Raw genomic sequence first — 19249 nt, 5'->3', positions numbered from 1 at the left:
CTCTCGTCAGATCGCAGAAGTTACACAGCTTAAGGCCTCGCTAGTACCAGTGTGGGAGACTGTCTGGGAATCCGTGGTGCGGTCTAATTTTTATTATGTCGTTTAGATTTTGTTTCACAATCGATTAAAAAGGACTATGGATTAAAGCATTTAATGTCAATGGCCATTCTAAGCTGAATGTCCCTGTTCTCGTCAGATCGCAGAAGTTACACAGCTTAAGGCCTCGCTTGTACCAGTGTGGGAGACTGTCTGGGAATCCGTGGTGCGGTTGACTTTTTATTATGTCGTTTAGATTTTGTTTCACAATCGATTAAAAAGGACTATGGATTAAAGCATTTAATGTCAATGGCCATTCTAAGCTGAATGTGCCTGCTCTCGTCAGATCGCAGAAGTTACACAGCTTAAGGCCTCGCTAGTACCAGTGTGGGAGACTGTCTGGGAATCCGTGGTGCGGTTGACTTTTTATTATGTCGTTTAGATTTTGTGTCACAATCGATTAAAAAGGACTATGGATTAAAGCATTTAATGTCAATGGCCATTCTAAGCTGAATGTGCCTGCTCTCGTCAGATCGCAGAAGTTACACAGCTTAAGGCCTCGCTAGTACCAGTGTGGGAGACTGTCTGGGAATCCGGGGTGCGGTTGACTTTTTATTATGTCGTTTAGATTTTGTTTCACAATAGATTAAATAGGACTATGGATTAAAGCATTTCACGTCAATGGCCATTCTAAGCTGAATGTGCTTGCTCTCGTCAGAACGCAGAAGGTACACAGCTTAAAGCCTCGCTAGTACCAGTGTGGGAGACTGTCTGGGAATCCGTGGTGCGGTTGCATTTTTATTATGTCGTTTAGATTTTGTTTCACAATCGATTAAAAAGGACTATGGATTAAAGCATTTAATGGCAATTGCCATTCTAAGCTGAAAGTCCCTGCTCTCGTCAGATCGCAGAAGTTACACAGCTTAAGGCCTCGCTAGTACCAGTGTGGGAGACTGTCTGGGAATCCGTGGTGCGGTTGACTTTTTATTATGTTGTTTAGATTTTGTTTCACAATAGATTAAATAGGACTATGGATTAAGGCTTTTAATGTCAATGGCCATTCTAAGCTGAATGTGCCTGCTCTCGTCAGATCGCAGAAGTTACACAGCTTAAGGCCTCGCTAGTACCAGTGTGGGAGACTGTCTGAGAATCCGTGGTGCGGTTGACTTTTTATTATGTCGTTTAGATTTTGTTTCACAATAGATTAAATAGGACTATGGATTAAGGCTTTTAATGTCAATGGCCATTCTAAGCTGAATGTGCCTGCTCTCGTCAGATCGCAGAAGTTACACAGCTTAAGGCCTCGCTAGTACCAGTGTGGGAGACTGTCTGGGAATCCGTGGTGCGGTTGACTTTTTATTATGTCGTTTAGATTTTGTTTCACAATAGATTAAATAGGACTATGGATTAAGGCTTTTAATGTCAATGGCCATTCTAAGCTGAATGTGCCTGCTCTCGTCAGATCGCAGAAGTTACACAGCTTAAGGCCTCGCTAGTACCAGTGTGGGAGACTGTCTGGGAATCCGTGGTGCGGTTGACTTTTTATTATGTCGTTTAGATTTTGTTTCACAATCGATTAAAAAGGACTATGGATTAAAGCATTTAATGTCAATGGCCATTCTAAGCTGGATGTGCCTGCTCTCGTTAGATCGCAGAAGCTACACAGCTTAACGCCTCGCTAGTACCAGTGTGGGAGACTGTCTGGGAATCCGTGGTGCGGTTGACTTTTTATTATGTCGTTTAGATTTTGTTTCACAATAGATTAAATAGGACTATGGATTAAAGCATTTAACGTCAATGGCCATTCTAAGCTGAATGTGCCTGCTCTAGTCAGATCGCAGAAGTTACACAGCTTAAGGCCTCGCTAGTACCAGTGTGGGAGACTGTCTGGGAATCCGTGGTGCGGTTGACTTTTTACTATGTCGTTTAGATTTTGTTTCACAATCGATTAAAAAGGACTATGGATTAAAGCATTTAATGTCAATGGCCATTCTAAGCTGAAAGTCCCTGCTCTCGTCAGATCGCAGAAGTTACACAGCTTAAGGCCTCGCTAGTACCAGTGTGGGAGGATGTCTGGGAATCCGTGGTGCGGTTGACTTTTTATTATGTTGTTTAGATTTTGTTTCACAATAGATTAAATAGGACTATGGATTAAAGCATTTAACATCAATGGCCATTCTAAGCTGAATGTGCCTGCTCTCGTCAGATCGCAGAAGTTACACAGCTTAAGGCCTCGCTAGTACCAGTGTGGGAGACTGTCTGGGAATCCGTGGTGCGGTCTAATTTTTATTATGTCGTTTAGATTTTGTTTCACAATCGATTAAAAAGGACTATGGATTAAAGCATTTAATGTCAATGGCCATTCTAAGCTGAATGTGCCTGCTCTCGTTAGATCGCAGAAGTTACACAGCTTAAGGCCTCGCTAGTACCAGTGTGGGAGACTGTCTGGGAATCCGTGGTGCGGTTGACTTTTTATTATGTCGTTTAGATTTTGTTTCACAATAGATTAAATAGGACTATGGATTAAGGCTTTTAATGTCAATGGCCATTCTAAGCTGAATGTGCCTGCTCTCGTCAGATCGCAGAAGTTACACAGCTTAAGGCCTCGCTAGTACCAGTGTGGGAGACTGTCTGGGAATCCGTGGTGCGGTTGACTTTTTATTATGTCGTTTAGATTTTGTTTCACAATCGATTAAAAAGGACTATGGATTAAAGCATTTAATGTCAATGGCCATTCTAAGCTGGATGTGCCTGCTCTCGTTAGATCGCAGAAGCTACACAGCTTAACGCCTCGCTAGTACCAGTGTGGGAGACTGTCTGGGAATCCGTGGTGCGGTTGACTTTTTATTATGTCGTTTAGATTTTGTTTCACAATAGATTAAATAGGACTATGGATTAAAGCATTTAACGTCAATGGCCATTCTAAGCTGAATGTGCCTGCTCTAGTCAGATCGCAGAAGTTACACAGCTTAAGGCCTCGCTAGTACCAGTGTGGGAGACTGTCTGGGAATCCGTGGTGCGGTTGACTTTTTACTATGTCGTTTAGATTTTGTTTCACAATCGATTAAAAAGGACTATGGATTAAAGCATTTAATGTCAATGGCCATTCTAAGCTGAAAGTCCCTGCTCTCGTCAGATCGCAGAAGTTACACAGCTTAAGGCCTCGCTAGTACCAGTGTGGGAGGATGTCTGGGAATCCGTGGTGCGGTTGACTTTTTATTATGTTGTTTAGATTTTGTTTCACAATAGATTAAATAGGACTATGGATTAAAGCATTTAACATCAATGGCCATTCTAAGCTGAATGTGCCTGCTCTCGTCAGATCGCAGAAGTTACACAGCTTAAGGCCTCGCTAGTACCAGTGTGGGAGACTGTCTGGGAATCCGTGGTGCGGTCTAATTTTTATTATGTCGTTTAGATTTTGTTTCACAATCGATTAAAAAGGACTATGGATTAAAGCATTTAATGTCAATGGCCATTCTAAGCTGAATGTGCCTGCTCTCGTTAGATCGCAGAAGTTACACAGCTTAACGCCTCGCTAGTACCAGTGTGGGAGACTGTCTGGGAATCCGTGGTGCGGTTGACTTTTTATTATGTCGTTTAGATTTTGTTTCACAATAGATTAAATAGGACTATGGATTAAAGCATTTAACGTCAATGGCTATTCTAAGCTGAATGTGCCTGCTCTCGTCAGATCGCAGAAGTTACACAGCTTAAGGCCTCGCTAGTACCAGTGTGGGAGACTGTCTGGGAATCCGTGGTGCAGTTAACTTTTTATTATGTCGTTTAGATTTTGTTTCACAATCGATTAAAAAGGACTATGGATTAAAGAATTTAATGGCAATGGTCATTCTAAACTGAATGTCCCTGCTCTCGTCAGATCGCAGAAATTACACAGCTTAAGGCCTCGCTAGTACGAGTGTGGGAGACTGTCTGGGAATCCGTGGTGCGGTTGACTTTTTATTATGTTGTTTAGATTTTGTTTCACAATAGATTAAATAGGACTATGGATTAAGGCTTTTAATGTCAATGGCCATTCTAAGCTGAGTGTGCGTGCTCTCGTCAGATCGCAGAAGTTACACAGCTTAAGGCCTCGCTAGTACCAGTGTGGGAGACTGTCTGTGAATCCGTGGTGCGGTTGACTTCTTATTATGTCGTTTAGATTTTGTTTCACAATCGATTAAAAAGGACTATGGATTAAAGCATTTAATGTCAATGGCCATTCTAAGCTGAATGTGCCTGCTCTCGTTAGGTCGCAGAAGTTACATAGCTTAACGCCTCGCTAGTACCAGTGTGGGAGACTGTCTGGGAATCCGTGGTGCGGTTGACTTTTTATTATGTCGTTTAGATTTTGTTTCACAATAGATTAAATAGGACTATGGATTAAAGCATTTACCGTCAATGGCCATTCTAAGCTGAATGTGCCTGCTCTCGTCAGATCGCAGAAGTTACACAGCTTAAGGCCTCGCTAGTACCAGTGTGGGAGACTGTCTGGGAATCCGTGGTGCGGTTGCATTTTTATTATGTCGTTTAGATTTTGTTTCACAATCGATTAAAAAGGACTATGGATTAAAGCATTTAATGTCAATGGCCATTCTAAGCTGAATGTGCCTGCTCTCGTTAGATCGCAGAAGTTACATAGCTTAACGCCTCGCTAGTACCAGTGCGGGAGACTGTCTGGGAATCCGTGATGCGGTTGACTTTTTATTATGTCGTTTAGATTTTGTTTCACAATAGATTAAATAGGACTATGGATTAAAGCATTTAACGTCAATGGCCATTCTAAGCTGAATGTGCCTGCTCTCGTCAGATCGCAGAAGTTACACAGCTTAAGGCCTCGCTAGTACCAGTGTTGGAGACTGTCTGGGAATCCGTGGTGCGGTTGAATTTTTATTATGTCGTTTAGATTTTGTTTCACAATCGATTAAAAAGGACTATGGATTAAAGCATTTAACATCAATGGCCATTCTAAGCTGAATGTGCCTGCTCTCGTCAGAACGCAGAAGTTACACAGCTTAATGCCTCGCTAGTACCAGTGTGGGAGTCTGTCTGGGAATACGTGGTGCAGTTGAATTTTTATTATGTCGTTTAGATTTTGTTTCACAATCGATTAAAAAGGACTATGGATTAAAGCATTTAATGTCAATGGCCATTCTAAGCTGAATGTGCCTGCTCTCGTTAGATCGCAGAAGTTACACAGCTTAACGCCTCGCTAGTCCCAGTGTGGGAGACTGTCTGGGAATCCGTGGTGCGGTTGACTTTTTATTATGTCGTTTAGATTTTGTTTCACAATAGATTAAATAGGACTATGGATTAAAGCATTTAACGTCAATGGCTATTCTAAACTGAATGTGCCTGCTCTCGTCAGATCGCAGCAGTTACACAGCTTAAGGCCTCGCTAGTACCAGTGTGGGAGACTGTCTGGGAATCCGTGGTGCAGTTGACTTTTTATTATGTTGTTTAGATTTTGTTTCACAATAGATTAAATAGGACTATGGATTAAGGCTTTTAATGTCAATGGCCATTCTAAGCTGAGTGTGCCTGCTCTCGTCAGATCGCAGAAGTTACACAGCTTAAGGCCTCGCTAGTACCAGTGTGGGAGACTGTCTGTGAATCCGTGGTGCGGTTGACATTTTATTATGTCGTTTAGATTTTGTTTCACAATCGATTAAAAAGGACTGTGGATTAAAGCATTTAAGGTCAATGGCCATTCTAAGCTGAATGTGCCTGCCCTCGTCAGATCGCAGAAGTTACACAGCTTAAGGCTTCGCTAGTACCAGTGTGGGAGACTGTCTGGGAATCCGTGGTGCGGTTGCCTTTTTATTATGTCGTTTAGATTTTGTTTCACAATCGATTAAAAAGGACTATGGATTAAAGCATTTAATGTCAATGGCCATTCTAAGCTGAATGTGCCTGCTCTTGTCAGATCGCAGAAGTTACACAGCTTAATCCCTCGCTAGTACCAGTGTGGGAGACTGGCTGGGAATCCGTGGTGCGGTTGACTTTTTATTATGTCGTTTAGATTTTGTTTCACAATCGATTAAAAAGGACTGTGGATTAAAGCATTTAAGGTCAATGGCCATTCTAAGCTGAATGTGCTTTCCCTCGTCAGATCGCAGAAGTTACACAGCTTAAGGCTTCGCTAGTACCAGTGTGGGAGACTGTCTGGGAATCCGTGGTGTGGTTGACTTTTTATTATGTCGTTTAGATTTTGTTTCACAATAGATTAAATAGGACTATGGATTAAAGCATTTAACGTCAATGGCCATTCTAAGCTGAATGTGCCTGCTCTCGTCAGAACGCAGAAGTTACACAGCTTAAGGCCTCGCTAGTACCATTGTGGGAGACTGTCTGGGAATCCGTGGTGTGGTTGAATTTTTATTATGTCGTTTAGATTTTGTTTCACAATCGATTAAAAAGGACTATGGATTAAAGCATTTAATGTCAATGCCCATTCTAAGCTGAATGTCCCTGCTCTCGTCAGATCGCAGAAGTTACACAGCTTAAGGCTTCGCTAGTACCAGTGTGGGAGACTGTCTGGGAATCCGTGGTGCGGTTGACTTTTTATTATGTTGTTTAGATTTTGTTTCACAATAGATTAAATAGGACTATGGATTAAAGCATTTAACGTCAATGGCCATTCTAAGCTGAATGTGCCTGCTCTCGTCAGAATGCAGAAGTTACACAGCTTAAGGCCTCGCTAGTACCATTGTGGGAGACTGTCTGGGAATCCGTGGTGTGGTTGAATTTTTATTATGTCGTTTAGATTTTGTTTCACAATCGATTAAAAAGGACTATGGATTAAAGCATTTAATGTCAATGCCCATTCTAAGCTGAATATCCCTGCTCTCGTCAGATCGCAGAAGTTACACAGCTTAAGGCCTCGCTAGTACCAGTGTGGGAGACTGTCTGGGAATCCGTGGTGCGGTTGACTTTTTATTATGTCGTTTAGATTTTGTTTCACAATCGATTAAAAAGGACTATGGATTAAAACATTTAATGTCAATGGCCATTCTAAGCTGAATGTGCCTGCTCTCGTCAGATCGCAGAAGTTACACAGCTTAAGGCCTCGGTAGTACTAGTGTGGGAGACTGTCTGGGAATCCGTGGTGCGGTTCACTTTATATTATGTCGTTTAGATTTTGTTTCACAATCGATTAAAAAGGACTATGGATTAAAGCATTTAATGTCAATGGCCATTCTAAGCTGCATCTGCCTGCTCTCGTCAGATCGCAGAAGTTACACAGCTTAAGGCCTTGCTAGTACCAGTGTGGGAGACTGTCTGGGAAACCGTGGTGCGGTTGACTTTTTATTATGTCGTTTAGATTTTGTTTCACAATAGATTAAATAGGACTATAGATTAAAGCATTTAACGTCAATGGCCATTCTAAGCTGAATGTGCCTGCTCTCGTCAGAACGCAGAAGTTACACAGCTTAAGGCCTTGCTAGTACCAGTGTGGGAGACTGTCTGGGAATCCGTGGTGCGGTTGAATTTTTATTATGTCGTTTCGATTTTGTTTCACAATCGATTAAAAAGGACTATGGATTATAGCATTTAATGTCAATTGCCATTCTAAGCTGAATGTCCCTGCTCTCGTCAGATCGCAGAAGTTACACAGCTTAAGGCCTCGCTAGTACCAGTGTGGGAGACTGTCTGGGAATCCGTGGTGCAGTTGACTTTTTATTATGTTGTTTAGATTTTGTTTCACAATAGATTAAATAGGACTATGGATTAAAGCTTTTAATGTCAATGGCCATTCTAAGCTGAATGTGCCTGCTATCGTCAGATCGCAGAAGTTACGCAGCTTATGGCCTTGCTAGTACCAGTGTGGGAGACTGTCTGGGAATCCGTGGTGCGGTTGACTTTTTATTATGTCGTTTAGATTTTGTTTCACAATCGATTAAAAAGGACTATGGATTAAAGCATTTAATGTCAATGGCAATTCTTAGCTGAATGTGCCTGCTCTCGTCAGATCGCAGAAGTTACACAGCTTAAGGCCTCGGTAGTACTAGTGTGGGAGACTGTCTGGGAATCCGTGGTGCGGTTGACTTTTTATTATGTCGTTTAGATTTTGTTTCACAATCGATTAAAAAGGACTATGGATTAAAGCATTTAATGTCAATGGCCATTCTAAGCTGAATGTGCCTGCTCTCGTTAGATCGCAGAAGTTACACAGCTTAACGCCTCGCTAGTACCAGTGTGGGAGACTGTCTGGGAATCCGTGGTGCGGTTGACTTTTTATTATGTCGTTTAGATTTTGTTTCACAATAGATTAAATAGGACTATGGATTAAAGCATTTAACGTCAATGGCTATTCTAAGCTGAATGTGCCTGCTCTCGTCAGATCGCAGAAGTTACACAGCTTAAGGCCTCGCTAGTACCAGTGTGGGAGACTGTCTGGGAATCCGTGGTGCAGTTGACTTTTTATTATGTTGTTTAGATTTTGTTTCACAATAGATTAAATAGGACTATGGATTAAGGCTTTTAATGTCAATGGCCATTCTAAGCTGAGTGTGCCTGCTCTCGTCTGATCGCAGAAGTTACACAGCTTAAGGCCTCGCTAGTACCAGTGTGGGAGACTGTCTGTGAATCCGTGGTGCGGTTGACTTTTTATTATGTCGTTTAGATTTTGTTTCACAATCGATTAAAAAGGACTGTGGATTAAAGCATTTAAGGTCAATGGCCATTCTAAGCTGAATGTGCCTGCCCTCGTCAGATCGCAGAAGTTACACAGCTTAAGGCTTCGCTAGTACCAGTGTGGGAGACTGTCTGGGAATCCGTGGTGCGGTTGCCTTTTTATTATGTCGTTTAGATTTTGTTTCACAATCGATTAAAAAGGACTATGGATTAAAGCATTTAATGTCAATGGCCATTCTAAGCTGAATGTGCCTGCTCTTGTCAGATCGCAGAAGTTACACAGCTTAATCCCTCGCTAGTACCAGTGTGGGAGACTGTCTGGGAATCCGTGGTGCGGTTGACTTTTTATTATGTCGTTTAGATTTTGTTTCACAATCGATTAAAAAGGACTGTGGATTAAAGCATTTAAGGTCAATGGCCATTCTAAGCTGAATGTGCTTGCCCTCGTCAGATCGCAGAAGTTACACAGCTTAAGGCCTCACTAGTACCATTGTGGGAGACTGTCTGGGAATCCGTGGTGTGGTTGACTTTTTATTATGTCGTTTAGATTTTGTTTCACAATAGATTAAATAGGACTATGGATTAAAGCATTTAACGTCAATGGCCATTCTAAGCTGAATGTGCCTGCTCTCGTCAGAACGCAGAAGTTACACAGCTTAAGGCCTCGCTAGTACCATTGTGGGAGACTGTCTGGGAATCCGTGGTGTGGTTGAATTTTTATTATGTCGTTTAGATTTTGTTTCACAATCGATTAAAAAGGACTATGGATTAAAGCATTTAATGTCAATGCCCATTCTAAGCTGAATGTCCCTGCTCTCGTCAGATCGCAGAAGTTACATAGCTTAAGGCTTCGCTAGTACCAGTGTGGGAGACTGTCTGGGAATCCGTGGTGCGGTTGACTTTTTATTATGTTGTTTAGATTTTGTTTCACAATAGATTAAGTAGGACTATGGATTAAAGCATTTAACGTCAATGGCCATTCTAAGCTGAATGTGCCTGCTCTCGTCAGAATGCAGAAGTTACACAGCTTAAGGCCTCGCTAGTACCATTGTGGGAGACTGTCTGGGAATCCGTGGTGTGGTTGAATTTTTATTATGTCGTTTAGATTTTGTTTCACAATCGATTAAAAAGGACTATGGATTAAAGCATTTAATGTCAATGCCCATTCTAAGCTGAATATCCCTGCTCTCGTCAGATCGCAGAAGTTACACAGCTTAAGGCCTCGCTAGTACCAGTGTGGGAGACTGTCTGGGAATCCGTGGTGCGGTTGACTTTTTATTATGTCGTTTAGATTTTGTTTCACAATCGATTAAAAAGGACTATGGATTAAAACATTTAATGTCAATGGCCATTCTAAGCTGAATGTGCCTGCTCTCGTCAGATCGCAGAAGTTACACAGCTTAAGGCCTCGGTAGTACTAGTGTGGGAGACTGTCTGGGAATCCGTGGTGCGGTTCACTTTATATTATGTCGTTTAGATTTTGTTTCACAATCGATTAAAAAGGACTATGGATTAAAACATTTAATGTCAATGGCCATTCTAAGCTGAATGTGCCTGCTCTCGTCAGATCGCAGAAGTTACACAGCTTAAGGCCTTGCTAGTACCAGTGTGGGAGACTGTCTGGGAAACCGTGGTGCGGTTGACTTTTTATTATGTCGTTTAGATTTTGTTTCACAATAGATTAAATAGGACTATAGATTAAAGCATTTAACGTCAATGGCCATTCTAAGCTGAATGTGCCTGCTCTCGTCAGAACGCAGAAGTTACACAGCTTAAGGCCTTGCTAGTACCAGTGTGGGAGACTGTCTGGGAATCCATGGTGCGGTTGAATTTTTATTATGTTGTTTCGATTTTGTTTCACAATCGATTAAAAAGGACTATGGATTATAGCATTTAATGTCAATTGCCATTCTAAGCTGAATGTCCCTGCTCTCGTCAGATCGCAGAAGTTACACAGCTTAAGGCCTCGCTAGTACCAGTGTGGGAGACTGTCTGGGAATCCGTGGTGCAGTTGACTTTTTATTATGTTGTTTAGATTTTGTTTCACAATAGATTAAATAGGACTATGGATTAAAGCTTTTAATGTCAATGGCCATTCTAAGCTGAATGTGCCTGCTATCGTCAGATCGCAGAAGTTACGCAGCTTATGGCCTTGCTAGTACCAGTGTGGGAGACTGTCTGGGAATCCGTGGTGCGGTTGACTTTTTATTATGTCGTTTAGATTTTGTTTCACAATCGATTAAAAAGGACTATGGATTAAAGCATTTAATGTCAATGGCAATTCTTAGCTGAATGTGCCTGCTCTCGTCAGATCGCAGAAGTTACACAGCTTAAGGCCTCGGTAGTACTAGTGTGGGAGACTGTCTGGGAATCCGTGGTGCGGTTGAATTTTTATTATGTCGTTTAGATTTTGTTTCACAATCGATTAAAAAGGACTATGGATTAAATCATTTAATGTCAATGGCCATTCTAAGCTGAATGTGCCTGCTCTCGTCAGATCACAGAAGTTACACAGCTTAAGGCCTCGCTAGTACCAGTGTGGGAGACTGTCTGGGAATCCGTGGTGCGGTTGACTTTTTATTATGTCGTTTAGATTTTGTTTCACAATCGATTAAAAAGGACTATGGATTAAAGCATTTAATGTCAATGGCCATTCTAAGCTGAATGTGCCTGCTCTCGTCAGATCGCAGAAGTTACACAACTTAAGGCCTCGGTAGTACTAGTGTGGGAGACTGTCTGGGAATCCGTGGTGCGGTTTACTTTTTATTATGTCGTTTAGATTTTGTTTCACAATCGATTAAAAAGGACTATTTATTAAAGCATTTTATGTCAATGGCCATTCTAAGCTGCATGTGCCTGCTCTCGTCAGATCGCAGAAGTTACACAGCTTAAGGCCTCGCTAGTACCAGTGTGGGAGACTGTCTGGGAATCCGTGGTGCGGTTGACTCTTTATTATGTTGTTTAGATTTTGTTTCACAATAGATTAAATGGGACTATGGATTAAGGCTTTTAATGTCAATGGCCATTCTAAGCTGAATGTGCCTGCTTTCGTCAGATCGCAGAAGTTACACAGCTTAAGGCCTCGCTAGTACCAGTGTGGGAGACTGTCTGGGAATCCGTGGTGCGGTTGACTTTTTATTATGTCGTTTAGATTTTGTTTCACAATAGATTAAATAGGACTATGGATTAAAGCATTTAACGTCAATGGCCATTCTAAGCTGAATGTGCCTGCTCTCGTCAGAACGCAGAAGTTACACAGCTTAAGGCCTCACTAGTACCATTGTGGGAGACTGTCTGGGAATCCGTGGTGTGGTAGAATTTTTATTATGTCGTTTAGATTTTGTTTCACAATCGATTAAAAAGGACTATGGATTAAAGCATTTAATGTCAATGCCCATTCTAAGCTGAATGTCCCTGCTCTCGTCAGATCGCAGAAGTTACACAGCTTAAGGCCTCGCTAGTACCAGTGTGGGAGACTGTCTGGGAATCCGTGGTGCGGTTGACTTTTTATTATGTCGTTTAGATTTTGTTTCACAATCGATTAAAAAGGACTATGGATTAAAACATTTAATGTCAATGGCCATTCTAAGCTGAATGTGCTTGCTCTCGTCAGATCACAGAAGTTACACAGCTTAAGGCGTCGCTAGTACAAGTGTGGGAGACTGTCTGGGAATCCGTGGTGCGGTTGACTTTTTATTATGTCGTTTAGATTTTGTTTCACAATCGATTAAAAAGGACTATGGATTAAAACATTTAATGTCAATGGCAATTCTAAGCTGAATGTGCCTGCTCTCGTCAGATCGCAGAAGTTACACAGCTTAAGGCCTCGGTAGTACTAGTGTGGGAGACTGTCTGGGAATCCGTGGTGCGGTTGACTTTTTATTATGTCGTTTAGATTTTGTTTCACAATCGATTAAAAAGGACTATGGATTAAAGCATTTAATGTCAATGGCCATTCTAAGCTGCATGTGCCTGCTCTCGTCAGATCGCAGAAGTTACACAGCTTAAGGCCTCGCTAGTACCAGTGTGGGAGACTGTCTGGGAATACGTGGTGCGGTTGACTTTTTATTATGTCGTTTAGATTTTGTTTCACAATAGATTAAATAGGACTATAGATTAAAGCATTTAACGTCAATGGCCATTCTAAGCTGAATGTGCCTGCACTCGTCAGAACGCAGAAGTTACACAGCTTAAGGCCTCGCTAGTACCAGTGTGGGAGACTGTCTGGGAATCCGTGGTGCGGTTGAATTTTTATTATGTCGTTTAGATTTTGTTTCACAATCGATTAAAAAGGACTATGGAATATAGCATTTAATGTCAATGGCCATTCTAAGCTGAATGTCCCTGCTCTCGTCAGATCGCAGAAGTTACACAGCTTAAGGCCTCGCTAGTACCAGTGTGAGAGACTGTCTGGGAATCCGTGATGCGGTTGACTTTTTATTATGTTGTTTAGATTTTGTTTCACAATAGATTAAATAGGACTATGGATTAAGGCTTTTAATGTCAATGGCCATTCTAAGCTGAATGTGCCTGCTATCGTCAGATCGCAGAAGTTACACAGCTTATGGCCTTGCTAGTACCAGTGTGGGAGACTGTCTGGGAATCCGTGGTGCGGTTGACTTTTTATTATGTCGTTTAGATTTTGTTTCACAATCGATTAAAAAGGACTATGGATTAAAGCATTTAATGTCAATGGCCATTCTAAGCTGAATGTGCCTGCTCTTGTTAGATCGCTGAAGTTACACAGATTAATGCCTCGCTAGTACCAGTGTGGGAGACTGTCTGGGAATCCGTGGTGCGGTTGAATTTTTATTATGTCATTTAGATTTTGTTTCACAATCGATTAAAAAGGACTATGGATTAAATCATTTAATGTCAATGGCCATTCTAAGCTGAATGTGCCTGCTCTCGTCAGATCACAGAAGTTACACAGCTTAAGGCCTCGCTAGTACCAGTGTGGGAGACTGTCTGGGAATCCGTGGTGCGGTTGACTTTTTATTATGTCGTTTAGATTTTGTTTCACAATCGATTAAAAAGGACTATGGATTAAAGCATTTAATGTCAATGGCCATTCTAAGCTGAATGTGCCTTCTCTCGTCAGATCGCAGAAGTTACACAGCTTAAGGCCTCAGTAGTACTAGTGTGGGAGACTGTCTGGGAATCCGTGGTGCGGTTGACTTTTTATTATGTCGTTTAGATTTTGTTTCACAATCGATTAAAAAGGACTATTTATTAAAGCATTTAATGTCAATGGCCATTCTAAGCTGCATGTGCCTGCTCTCGTCAGATCGCAGAAGTTACACAGCTTAAGGCCTCGCTAGTACCAGTGTGGGAGACTGTCTGGGAATCCGTGGTGTGGTTGACTTTTTATTATGTCGTTTAGATTTTGTTTCACAATAGATTAAATAGGACTATAGATTAAAGCATTTAACGTCAATGGCCATTCTAAGCTGAATGTGCCTGCTCTCGTCAGAACGCAGAAGTTACACAGCTTAAGGCCTCGCTAGTACCAGTGTGGGAGACTGTCTGGGAATCCGTGGTGCGGTTGAATTTTTATTATGTCGTTTAGATTTTGTTTCACAATCGATTAAAAAGGACTATGGATTATAGCATTTAATGTCAATGGCCATTCTAAGCTGAATGTCCCTGTTCTCGTCAGATCGCAGAAGTTACACAGCTTAAGGCCTTGCTAGTACCAGTGTGGGAGACTGTCTTGGAATCCGTGGTGCGGTTGACTTTTTATTATGTTGTTTAGATTTTGTTTCACAATAGATTAAATAGGACTATGGATTAAGGCTTTTAATGTCAATGGCCATTCTAAGCTGAATGTGCCTGCTCTCGTCAGATCGCAGAAGTTACACAGCTTATGGCCTTGCTAGTACCAGTGTGGGAGACTGTCTGGGAATCCGTGGTGCGGTTGACTTTTTATTATGTCGTTTAGATTTTGTTTCACAATAGATTAAATAGGACTATGGATTAAAGCATTTGACGTCAATGGCAATTCTAAGCCGAATGTGCCTGCTCTCGTCAGAACGCAGAAGTTACACAGCTTAAGGCCTCGCTAGTACCAGTGTGGGAGACTGTCTGGGAATCCGTGGTGCGGTTGAATTTTTATTATGTCGTTTAGATTTTGTTTCACAATCGATTAAAAAGGACTATGGATTAAAGCATTTAATGTCAACGGCCATTCTAAGCTGAGTGTCCCTGCTCTCGTCAGATCGCAGAAGTTACACAGCTTAAGGCCTCGCTAGTACCAGTGTGGGAAAAAGTGTCTGGGAATCCGTGGTGCGGTTGACTTTTTATTATGTTGTTTAGATTTTGTTTCACAATAGATTAAATAGGACTATGGATTAAGGCTTTTAATGTCAATGGCCATTCTAAGCTGAATGTGCCTGCTCTCGTCAGATCGCAGAAGTTACACAGCTTAAGGCCTCGCTAGTACCAGTGTGGGAGACTGTCTGGGAATCCGTGGTGCGGTTGACTTTTTATTATGTCGTTTAGATTTTGTTTCACAATCGATTAAAAAGGACTATGGATTAAAGCATTTAATGTCAATGGCCATTCTAAGATGAATGTGCCTGCTCTCGTTAGATCGCAGAAGTTACACAGCTTAACGCCTCGCTAGTACCAGTGTGGGAGACTGTCTGGGAATCCGTGGTGCGGTTGACCCTTTATTATGTCGTTTAGATTTTGTTTCACAATAGATTAAATAGGACTATGGATTAAAGGATTTAACGTCAATGGCCATTCTAAGCTGAATGTGCCTGCTCTCGTCAGATCGCAGAAGTTACACAGCTTAAGTCCTCGCTAGTACCAGTGTGGGAATCCGTGGTGCGGTTGAACTTTTATTATGTCGTTTAGATTTTGTTTCACAATCGATTAAAAAGGACTATGGATTAAAGCATTTAATGTCAATGGCCATGCTAAGCTGAATGTCCCTGCTCTCGTCAGATCGCAGAAGTTACACAGCTTTAAGGCCTCGCTAGTACCAGTGTGGGAGACTGTCTGGGAATCCATGGTGCGGTTGACTTTTTATAATGTCGTTTAGATTTTGTTTCACAATAGATTAAATAGGACTATGGATTAAAGCATTTAACGTCAATGGCCATTCTAAGCTGAATGTGCCTGCTCTCGTCAGATCGCAGAAATTACACAGCTTAAGGCCTCGCTAGTACCAGTGTGGGAGACTGTCTGGGAATCCGTGGTGCGGTTGAATTTTTATTATGTCGTTTAGATTTTGTTTCACAATCGATTAAAAAGGACTATGGATTAAAGCATTTAATGTCAATGGCCATTCTAAGCTTAATGTCCCTGCTCTCGTCAGATTGCAGAAGTTACACAGCTTAAGGCCTCGCTAGTACCAGTGTGGGAGACTGTCTGGGAATCCGTGGTGCGGTTGACTTTTTATTATGTCGTTTAGATTTTGTTTCACAATCGATTAAAAAGGACTATGGATTAAAGCATTTTTTGATGTCAATGGCCATTCTAAGCTGAATGTGAATGCTCTCGTCAGATCGCAGAAGTTACACAGCTTAAGGCCTCGCTAGTACTAGTGTGGGAGACTGTCTGGGAATCCGTGGTGCGTTTGACTTTTTATTATGTCGTTTAGATTTTGTTTCACAATCGATTAAAAAGGACTATGGATTAATGCATTTAATGCCAATGGCCATTCTAAGCTGAATGTGCCTGCTCTCGTTAGATCGCAGAAGTTACACAGCTTAACGCCTCGCTAGTACTAGTGTGGGAGACTGTCTGGGAATCCGTGGTGCGGTTGACTTTTTATTATGTCGTTTAGATTTTGTTTCACAATAGATTAAATAGGACTATGGATTAAAGCATTTAACGTCAATGGCCGTTCTAAGCTGAATGTCCCTGCTCTCGTCAGATCGCAGAAGTTGCACAGCTTAAGGCCTCGCTAGTACAAGTGTGGGAGACTGTCTGGGAATCCGTGGTGCGGTTGACTTTTTATTATGTCGTTTAGATTTTGTTTCACAATCGATTAAAAAGGACTATGGATTAAAGCATTTAATGTCAATGGCCATTCTAAGCTGAATGTCCCTGCTCTCGTCAGATCGCAGAAGTTGCACAGCTTAAGGCCTCGCTAGTACCAGTGTGGGAGACTGTCTGGGAATCCGTGGTGCGGTTTTCTTTTTATTATGTCGTTTAGATTTTGTTTCACAATCGATTAAAAAGGACTATGGATTAAAGCATTTAATGTCAATGGCCATTCTAAGCTGAATGTGCCTGCTCTCGTCAGATCGCAGAAGTTACACAGCTTAAGGCCTCGGTAATACCAGTGTGGGAGACTGTCTGGGAATCCGTGGTGCGGCTGACTTTTTATTATGTCGTTTAGATTTTGTTTCACAATAGATTAAATAGGACTATGGATTAAAACATTTAACGCCAATGGCCATTCTAAGCTGAATGTGCCTGCTCTCGTCAGAACGCAGATGTTACACAGCTTAAGGCCTCGTTAGTACCAGTGTGGGAGACTGTCTGGGAATCCGTGGTGCGGTTGAATTTTTATTATGTCGTTTAGATTTTGTTTCACAATCGATTAAAAAGGACTATGGATTAAAGCATTTAATGTCAATGGCAATTCTAAGCTGAATGTCCCTGCTCTCGTCAGATCGCAGAAGTTACACAGCTTAAGGCCTCGCTAGTACCAGTGTGGGAGACTGTCTGGGAATCCGTGGTGCGGTTGCCTTTTTATTATGTCGTTTAGATTTTGTTTCACAATCGATTAAAAAGGACTATGGATTAAAGCATTTAGTGTCAATGGCCATTCTAAGCTGAATGTGCCTGCTCTCGTCAGATCGCAGAAGTTACACAGCTTAAGGCCTCGCTAGTACCAGTGTGGGAGACTGTCTGGGAATCCGTGGTGCGGTTGACTTTTTATTATGTCGTTTAGATTTTGTTTCACAATCGATTAAAAAGGACTATGGATTAAAGCATTTAATGTCAATGGCCATTCTAAGCTGAATGTGCCTGCTCTCGTCAGATCGCAGAAGTTACACAGCTTAAGGCCTCGCTAGTACCAGTGTGGGAGACTGTCTGGGAATCCGTGGTGCGGTTGACTTTTTATTATGTCGTTTAGATTTTGTTTCACAATAGATTAAATAGGACTATGGATTAAAGCATTTAACGTCAATGGCCATTCTAAGCTGAATGTGCCTGCTCTCGTCAGATCGCAGAAGTTACACAGCTTAAGGCCTCGCTAGTACCAGTGTGGGAGACTGTCTGGGAATCCGTGGTGCGGTTTAATTTTTATTATGTCGTTTAGATTTTGTTTCACAATTGATTAAAAAGAACTATGGATTAAAGCATTTAATGTCAATGGCCATTCTAAGCTGAATGTCCCTGCTCTCGTCAGATCGCAGAAGTTACACAGCTTAAGGCCTCGCTAGTACCAGTGTGGGAGGCTGTCTGGGAATCCGTGGTGCGGTTGACTTTTTATTATGTCGTTTAGATTTTGTTTCACAATCGATTAAAAAGGACTATGGATTAAAGCATTTAATGTCAATGGCCATTCTAAGCTGAATGTGCCTGCTCTCGTCAGATCGCAGCAGTTACACAGCTTAAGGCCTCGCTAGTACCAGTGTGGGAGACTGTCTGGGAATCCGTGGTGCGGTTGACTTTTTATTATGTTGTTTAGATTTTATTTCACAATAGATTAAATAGGACTATGGATTAAGGCTTTTAATGTCAATGGCCATTCTAAGCTGAATGTGCCTGCTCTCGTCAGATCGCAGAAGTTACACAGCTTAAGGCCTCGCTAGTACCAGTGTGGGAGACTGTCTGGGAATCGGTGGTGCGGTTGACTTTTTATTATGTCGTTTAGATTTTGTTTCACAATCGATTAAAAAGGACTATGGATTAAAGCATTTAATGCCAAAGGCCATTCTAAGCTGAATGTGCCTGCTCTCGTTAGATCGCAGAAGTTACACATCTTAACGCCTCGCTAGTACTAGTGTGGGAGACTGTCTTGGAATCCGTGGTGCGTTAGACTTTTTATTATGTCGTTTAGATTTTGTTTCACAATAGATTAAATAGGACTATGGATTAAAGCATTTAACGTCAATGGCCATTCTAAGCTGAATGTGCCTGCTCTCGTCAGATCGCAGAAGTTACACAGCTTAAGGCCTCGCTAGTACCAGTGTGGGAGACTGTCTGGGAATCCGTGGTGCGGTTGCCTTTTTATTATGTCGTTTAGATTTTGTTTCACAATCGATTAAAAAGGACTATGGATTAAAGCATTTAATGTTAATGGCCATTCTAAGCTGAATGTGCCTGCTCTCGTTAGATCGCAGAAGTTAAACAGCTTAACGCCTCGCTAGTACCAGTGTGAGAGACTGTCTGGGAATCCGTGGTGCGGTTGACTTTTTATTATGTCGTTTAGATTTTGTTTCACAATAGATTAAACAGGACTATGGATTAAAGCATTTAACGTCAATGGCCATTCTAAGCTGAATGTGCCTGCTCTCGACAGATCACAGAAGTTACACAGCTTAAGGCCTCGCTAGTACCTGTGTGGGAGACTGTCTGGGAATCCGTGGTGCGGTTGAATTTTTATTAT

The 19249-nt window shown here is 41.8% G+C and overlaps 86 pseudogenes; all 86 read left to right on the top strand.

Annotated features, from left to right (window-relative positions):
* The first annotated feature begins 155 nt into the window (after nucleotides 1-155).
* On the top strand, nucleotides 156-274 carry LOC142713591 (5S ribosomal RNA; annotated as a pseudogene).
* A 67-nt stretch (nucleotides 275-341) lies between these two features.
* On the top strand, nucleotides 342-460 carry LOC142713006 (5S ribosomal RNA; annotated as a pseudogene).
* Nucleotides 461-527: 67 nt separating this feature from the next.
* LOC142713248 (5S ribosomal RNA) lies at nucleotides 528-646 on the top strand (annotated as a pseudogene).
* A 253-nt stretch (nucleotides 647-899) lies between these two features.
* LOC142713375 (5S ribosomal RNA) lies at nucleotides 900-1018 on the top strand (annotated as a pseudogene).
* A 67-nt stretch (nucleotides 1019-1085) lies between these two features.
* On the top strand, nucleotides 1086-1204 carry LOC142713406 (5S ribosomal RNA; annotated as a pseudogene).
* Nucleotides 1205-1271: 67 nt separating this feature from the next.
* On the top strand, nucleotides 1272-1390 carry LOC142712993 (5S ribosomal RNA; annotated as a pseudogene).
* A 67-nt stretch (nucleotides 1391-1457) lies between these two features.
* Nucleotides 1458-1576, top strand: LOC142712981 (5S ribosomal RNA; annotated as a pseudogene).
* A 67-nt stretch (nucleotides 1577-1643) lies between these two features.
* LOC142713022 (5S ribosomal RNA) lies at nucleotides 1644-1762 on the top strand (annotated as a pseudogene).
* A 67-nt stretch (nucleotides 1763-1829) lies between these two features.
* LOC142713548 (5S ribosomal RNA) lies at nucleotides 1830-1948 on the top strand (annotated as a pseudogene).
* Nucleotides 1949-2015: 67 nt separating this feature from the next.
* LOC142713042 (5S ribosomal RNA) lies at nucleotides 2016-2134 on the top strand (annotated as a pseudogene).
* Nucleotides 2135-2201: 67 nt separating this feature from the next.
* LOC142713078 (5S ribosomal RNA) lies at nucleotides 2202-2320 on the top strand (annotated as a pseudogene).
* A 67-nt stretch (nucleotides 2321-2387) lies between these two features.
* LOC142713257 (5S ribosomal RNA) lies at nucleotides 2388-2506 on the top strand (annotated as a pseudogene).
* Nucleotides 2507-2573: 67 nt separating this feature from the next.
* LOC142713731 (5S ribosomal RNA) lies at nucleotides 2574-2692 on the top strand (annotated as a pseudogene).
* A 67-nt stretch (nucleotides 2693-2759) lies between these two features.
* Nucleotides 2760-2878, top strand: LOC142713021 (5S ribosomal RNA; annotated as a pseudogene).
* A 67-nt stretch (nucleotides 2879-2945) lies between these two features.
* Nucleotides 2946-3064, top strand: LOC142713547 (5S ribosomal RNA; annotated as a pseudogene).
* A 67-nt stretch (nucleotides 3065-3131) lies between these two features.
* LOC142713041 (5S ribosomal RNA) lies at nucleotides 3132-3250 on the top strand (annotated as a pseudogene).
* A 67-nt stretch (nucleotides 3251-3317) lies between these two features.
* LOC142713077 (5S ribosomal RNA) lies at nucleotides 3318-3436 on the top strand (annotated as a pseudogene).
* Nucleotides 3437-3503: 67 nt separating this feature from the next.
* On the top strand, nucleotides 3504-3622 carry LOC142713712 (5S ribosomal RNA; annotated as a pseudogene).
* Nucleotides 3623-3689: 67 nt separating this feature from the next.
* LOC142713598 (5S ribosomal RNA) lies at nucleotides 3690-3808 on the top strand (annotated as a pseudogene).
* Nucleotides 3809-4061: 253 nt separating this feature from the next.
* LOC142713075 (5S ribosomal RNA) lies at nucleotides 4062-4180 on the top strand (annotated as a pseudogene).
* Nucleotides 4181-4433: 253 nt separating this feature from the next.
* Nucleotides 4434-4552, top strand: LOC142713635 (5S ribosomal RNA; annotated as a pseudogene).
* Nucleotides 4553-4805: 253 nt separating this feature from the next.
* Nucleotides 4806-4924, top strand: LOC142713625 (5S ribosomal RNA; annotated as a pseudogene).
* Nucleotides 4925-4991: 67 nt separating this feature from the next.
* On the top strand, nucleotides 4992-5110 carry LOC142713085 (5S ribosomal RNA; annotated as a pseudogene).
* Nucleotides 5111-5363: 253 nt separating this feature from the next.
* Nucleotides 5364-5482, top strand: LOC142713687 (5S ribosomal RNA; annotated as a pseudogene).
* Nucleotides 5483-5549: 67 nt separating this feature from the next.
* Nucleotides 5550-5668, top strand: LOC142713657 (5S ribosomal RNA; annotated as a pseudogene).
* A 67-nt stretch (nucleotides 5669-5735) lies between these two features.
* Nucleotides 5736-5854, top strand: LOC142713036 (5S ribosomal RNA; annotated as a pseudogene).
* A 439-nt stretch (nucleotides 5855-6293) lies between these two features.
* Nucleotides 6294-6412, top strand: LOC142713578 (5S ribosomal RNA; annotated as a pseudogene).
* Nucleotides 6413-6479: 67 nt separating this feature from the next.
* LOC142713025 (5S ribosomal RNA) lies at nucleotides 6480-6598 on the top strand (annotated as a pseudogene).
* Nucleotides 6599-6665: 67 nt separating this feature from the next.
* On the top strand, nucleotides 6666-6784 carry LOC142713045 (5S ribosomal RNA; annotated as a pseudogene).
* A 67-nt stretch (nucleotides 6785-6851) lies between these two features.
* Nucleotides 6852-6970, top strand: LOC142713664 (5S ribosomal RNA; annotated as a pseudogene).
* Nucleotides 6971-7037: 67 nt separating this feature from the next.
* On the top strand, nucleotides 7038-7156 carry LOC142713335 (5S ribosomal RNA; annotated as a pseudogene).
* Nucleotides 7157-7223: 67 nt separating this feature from the next.
* On the top strand, nucleotides 7224-7342 carry LOC142713630 (5S ribosomal RNA; annotated as a pseudogene).
* A 67-nt stretch (nucleotides 7343-7409) lies between these two features.
* Nucleotides 7410-7528, top strand: LOC142713502 (5S ribosomal RNA; annotated as a pseudogene).
* A 67-nt stretch (nucleotides 7529-7595) lies between these two features.
* Nucleotides 7596-7714, top strand: LOC142713374 (5S ribosomal RNA; annotated as a pseudogene).
* Nucleotides 7715-7781: 67 nt separating this feature from the next.
* On the top strand, nucleotides 7782-7900 carry LOC142713141 (5S ribosomal RNA; annotated as a pseudogene).
* A 67-nt stretch (nucleotides 7901-7967) lies between these two features.
* Nucleotides 7968-8086, top strand: LOC142713241 (5S ribosomal RNA; annotated as a pseudogene).
* Nucleotides 8087-8153: 67 nt separating this feature from the next.
* LOC142713711 (5S ribosomal RNA) lies at nucleotides 8154-8272 on the top strand (annotated as a pseudogene).
* A 67-nt stretch (nucleotides 8273-8339) lies between these two features.
* LOC142713320 (5S ribosomal RNA) lies at nucleotides 8340-8458 on the top strand (annotated as a pseudogene).
* A 67-nt stretch (nucleotides 8459-8525) lies between these two features.
* LOC142713624 (5S ribosomal RNA) lies at nucleotides 8526-8644 on the top strand (annotated as a pseudogene).
* Nucleotides 8645-8711: 67 nt separating this feature from the next.
* On the top strand, nucleotides 8712-8830 carry LOC142713035 (5S ribosomal RNA; annotated as a pseudogene).
* A 253-nt stretch (nucleotides 8831-9083) lies between these two features.
* On the top strand, nucleotides 9084-9202 carry LOC142713127 (5S ribosomal RNA; annotated as a pseudogene).
* Nucleotides 9203-9269: 67 nt separating this feature from the next.
* Nucleotides 9270-9388, top strand: LOC142713577 (5S ribosomal RNA; annotated as a pseudogene).
* A 67-nt stretch (nucleotides 9389-9455) lies between these two features.
* On the top strand, nucleotides 9456-9574 carry LOC142713190 (5S ribosomal RNA; annotated as a pseudogene).
* A 67-nt stretch (nucleotides 9575-9641) lies between these two features.
* On the top strand, nucleotides 9642-9760 carry LOC142713043 (5S ribosomal RNA; annotated as a pseudogene).
* A 67-nt stretch (nucleotides 9761-9827) lies between these two features.
* Nucleotides 9828-9946, top strand: LOC142713663 (5S ribosomal RNA; annotated as a pseudogene).
* A 67-nt stretch (nucleotides 9947-10013) lies between these two features.
* On the top strand, nucleotides 10014-10132 carry LOC142713334 (5S ribosomal RNA; annotated as a pseudogene).
* Nucleotides 10133-10199: 67 nt separating this feature from the next.
* On the top strand, nucleotides 10200-10318 carry LOC142713367 (5S ribosomal RNA; annotated as a pseudogene).
* A 67-nt stretch (nucleotides 10319-10385) lies between these two features.
* On the top strand, nucleotides 10386-10504 carry LOC142713385 (5S ribosomal RNA; annotated as a pseudogene).
* A 67-nt stretch (nucleotides 10505-10571) lies between these two features.
* On the top strand, nucleotides 10572-10690 carry LOC142713362 (5S ribosomal RNA; annotated as a pseudogene).
* A 67-nt stretch (nucleotides 10691-10757) lies between these two features.
* LOC142713139 (5S ribosomal RNA) lies at nucleotides 10758-10876 on the top strand (annotated as a pseudogene).
* Nucleotides 10877-10943: 67 nt separating this feature from the next.
* On the top strand, nucleotides 10944-11062 carry LOC142713506 (5S ribosomal RNA; annotated as a pseudogene).
* Nucleotides 11063-11129: 67 nt separating this feature from the next.
* Nucleotides 11130-11248, top strand: LOC142713471 (5S ribosomal RNA; annotated as a pseudogene).
* A 67-nt stretch (nucleotides 11249-11315) lies between these two features.
* On the top strand, nucleotides 11316-11434 carry LOC142713513 (5S ribosomal RNA; annotated as a pseudogene).
* Nucleotides 11435-11501: 67 nt separating this feature from the next.
* Nucleotides 11502-11620, top strand: LOC142713298 (5S ribosomal RNA; annotated as a pseudogene).
* Nucleotides 11621-11687: 67 nt separating this feature from the next.
* LOC142713399 (5S ribosomal RNA) lies at nucleotides 11688-11806 on the top strand (annotated as a pseudogene).
* A 67-nt stretch (nucleotides 11807-11873) lies between these two features.
* LOC142712985 (5S ribosomal RNA) lies at nucleotides 11874-11992 on the top strand (annotated as a pseudogene).
* Nucleotides 11993-12059: 67 nt separating this feature from the next.
* On the top strand, nucleotides 12060-12178 carry LOC142713642 (5S ribosomal RNA; annotated as a pseudogene).
* Nucleotides 12179-12431: 253 nt separating this feature from the next.
* On the top strand, nucleotides 12432-12550 carry LOC142713497 (5S ribosomal RNA; annotated as a pseudogene).
* Nucleotides 12551-12617: 67 nt separating this feature from the next.
* Nucleotides 12618-12736, top strand: LOC142713237 (5S ribosomal RNA; annotated as a pseudogene).
* Nucleotides 12737-12803: 67 nt separating this feature from the next.
* Nucleotides 12804-12922, top strand: LOC142713588 (5S ribosomal RNA; annotated as a pseudogene).
* A 67-nt stretch (nucleotides 12923-12989) lies between these two features.
* Nucleotides 12990-13108, top strand: LOC142713200 (5S ribosomal RNA; annotated as a pseudogene).
* Nucleotides 13109-13547: 439 nt separating this feature from the next.
* Nucleotides 13548-13666, top strand: LOC142713470 (5S ribosomal RNA; annotated as a pseudogene).
* Nucleotides 13667-13733: 67 nt separating this feature from the next.
* On the top strand, nucleotides 13734-13852 carry LOC142713563 (5S ribosomal RNA; annotated as a pseudogene).
* Nucleotides 13853-13919: 67 nt separating this feature from the next.
* On the top strand, nucleotides 13920-14038 carry LOC142713458 (5S ribosomal RNA; annotated as a pseudogene).
* Nucleotides 14039-14105: 67 nt separating this feature from the next.
* On the top strand, nucleotides 14106-14224 carry LOC142713354 (5S ribosomal RNA; annotated as a pseudogene).
* A 67-nt stretch (nucleotides 14225-14291) lies between these two features.
* Nucleotides 14292-14410, top strand: LOC142712997 (5S ribosomal RNA; annotated as a pseudogene).
* A 67-nt stretch (nucleotides 14411-14477) lies between these two features.
* Nucleotides 14478-14596, top strand: LOC142713585 (5S ribosomal RNA; annotated as a pseudogene).
* Nucleotides 14597-14663: 67 nt separating this feature from the next.
* LOC142712990 (5S ribosomal RNA) lies at nucleotides 14664-14782 on the top strand (annotated as a pseudogene).
* A 255-nt stretch (nucleotides 14783-15037) lies between these two features.
* On the top strand, nucleotides 15038-15156 carry LOC142713719 (5S ribosomal RNA; annotated as a pseudogene).
* Nucleotides 15157-15223: 67 nt separating this feature from the next.
* LOC142713159 (5S ribosomal RNA) lies at nucleotides 15224-15342 on the top strand (annotated as a pseudogene).
* A 241-nt stretch (nucleotides 15343-15583) lies between these two features.
* On the top strand, nucleotides 15584-15703 carry LOC142713169 (5S ribosomal RNA; annotated as a pseudogene).
* A 67-nt stretch (nucleotides 15704-15770) lies between these two features.
* LOC142713417 (5S ribosomal RNA) lies at nucleotides 15771-15889 on the top strand (annotated as a pseudogene).
* A 67-nt stretch (nucleotides 15890-15956) lies between these two features.
* Nucleotides 15957-16075, top strand: LOC142713684 (5S ribosomal RNA; annotated as a pseudogene).
* A 256-nt stretch (nucleotides 16076-16331) lies between these two features.
* Nucleotides 16332-16450, top strand: LOC142713083 (5S ribosomal RNA; annotated as a pseudogene).
* Nucleotides 16451-16703: 253 nt separating this feature from the next.
* LOC142713207 (5S ribosomal RNA) lies at nucleotides 16704-16822 on the top strand (annotated as a pseudogene).
* Nucleotides 16823-16889: 67 nt separating this feature from the next.
* On the top strand, nucleotides 16890-17008 carry LOC142713636 (5S ribosomal RNA; annotated as a pseudogene).
* Nucleotides 17009-17075: 67 nt separating this feature from the next.
* LOC142712976 (5S ribosomal RNA) lies at nucleotides 17076-17194 on the top strand (annotated as a pseudogene).
* Nucleotides 17195-17261: 67 nt separating this feature from the next.
* On the top strand, nucleotides 17262-17380 carry LOC142713631 (5S ribosomal RNA; annotated as a pseudogene).
* A 67-nt stretch (nucleotides 17381-17447) lies between these two features.
* Nucleotides 17448-17566, top strand: LOC142713706 (5S ribosomal RNA; annotated as a pseudogene).
* Nucleotides 17567-17633: 67 nt separating this feature from the next.
* Nucleotides 17634-17752, top strand: LOC142713694 (5S ribosomal RNA; annotated as a pseudogene).
* A 67-nt stretch (nucleotides 17753-17819) lies between these two features.
* On the top strand, nucleotides 17820-17938 carry LOC142713673 (5S ribosomal RNA; annotated as a pseudogene).
* Nucleotides 17939-18005: 67 nt separating this feature from the next.
* On the top strand, nucleotides 18006-18124 carry LOC142713475 (5S ribosomal RNA; annotated as a pseudogene).
* Nucleotides 18125-18191: 67 nt separating this feature from the next.
* On the top strand, nucleotides 18192-18310 carry LOC142713301 (5S ribosomal RNA; annotated as a pseudogene).
* Nucleotides 18311-18377: 67 nt separating this feature from the next.
* LOC142713431 (5S ribosomal RNA) lies at nucleotides 18378-18496 on the top strand (annotated as a pseudogene).
* Nucleotides 18497-18749: 253 nt separating this feature from the next.
* LOC142713381 (5S ribosomal RNA) lies at nucleotides 18750-18868 on the top strand (annotated as a pseudogene).
* A 67-nt stretch (nucleotides 18869-18935) lies between these two features.
* LOC142713049 (5S ribosomal RNA) lies at nucleotides 18936-19054 on the top strand (annotated as a pseudogene).
* The last annotated feature ends 195 nt before the right edge of the window (nucleotides 19055-19249 follow it).

The sequence above is a fragment of the Rhinoderma darwinii genome, unplaced genomic scaffold (assembly GCF_050947455.1).
Source record: "Rhinoderma darwinii isolate aRhiDar2 unplaced genomic scaffold, aRhiDar2.hap1 Scaffold_434, whole genome shotgun sequence".
NCBI lineage: Eukaryota > Metazoa > Chordata > Amphibia > Anura > Rhinodermatidae > Rhinoderma > Rhinoderma darwinii.
Note: the sequence above shows the minus strand (reverse complement) of the source record. Positions and strands in the feature narration are given on the sequence as shown.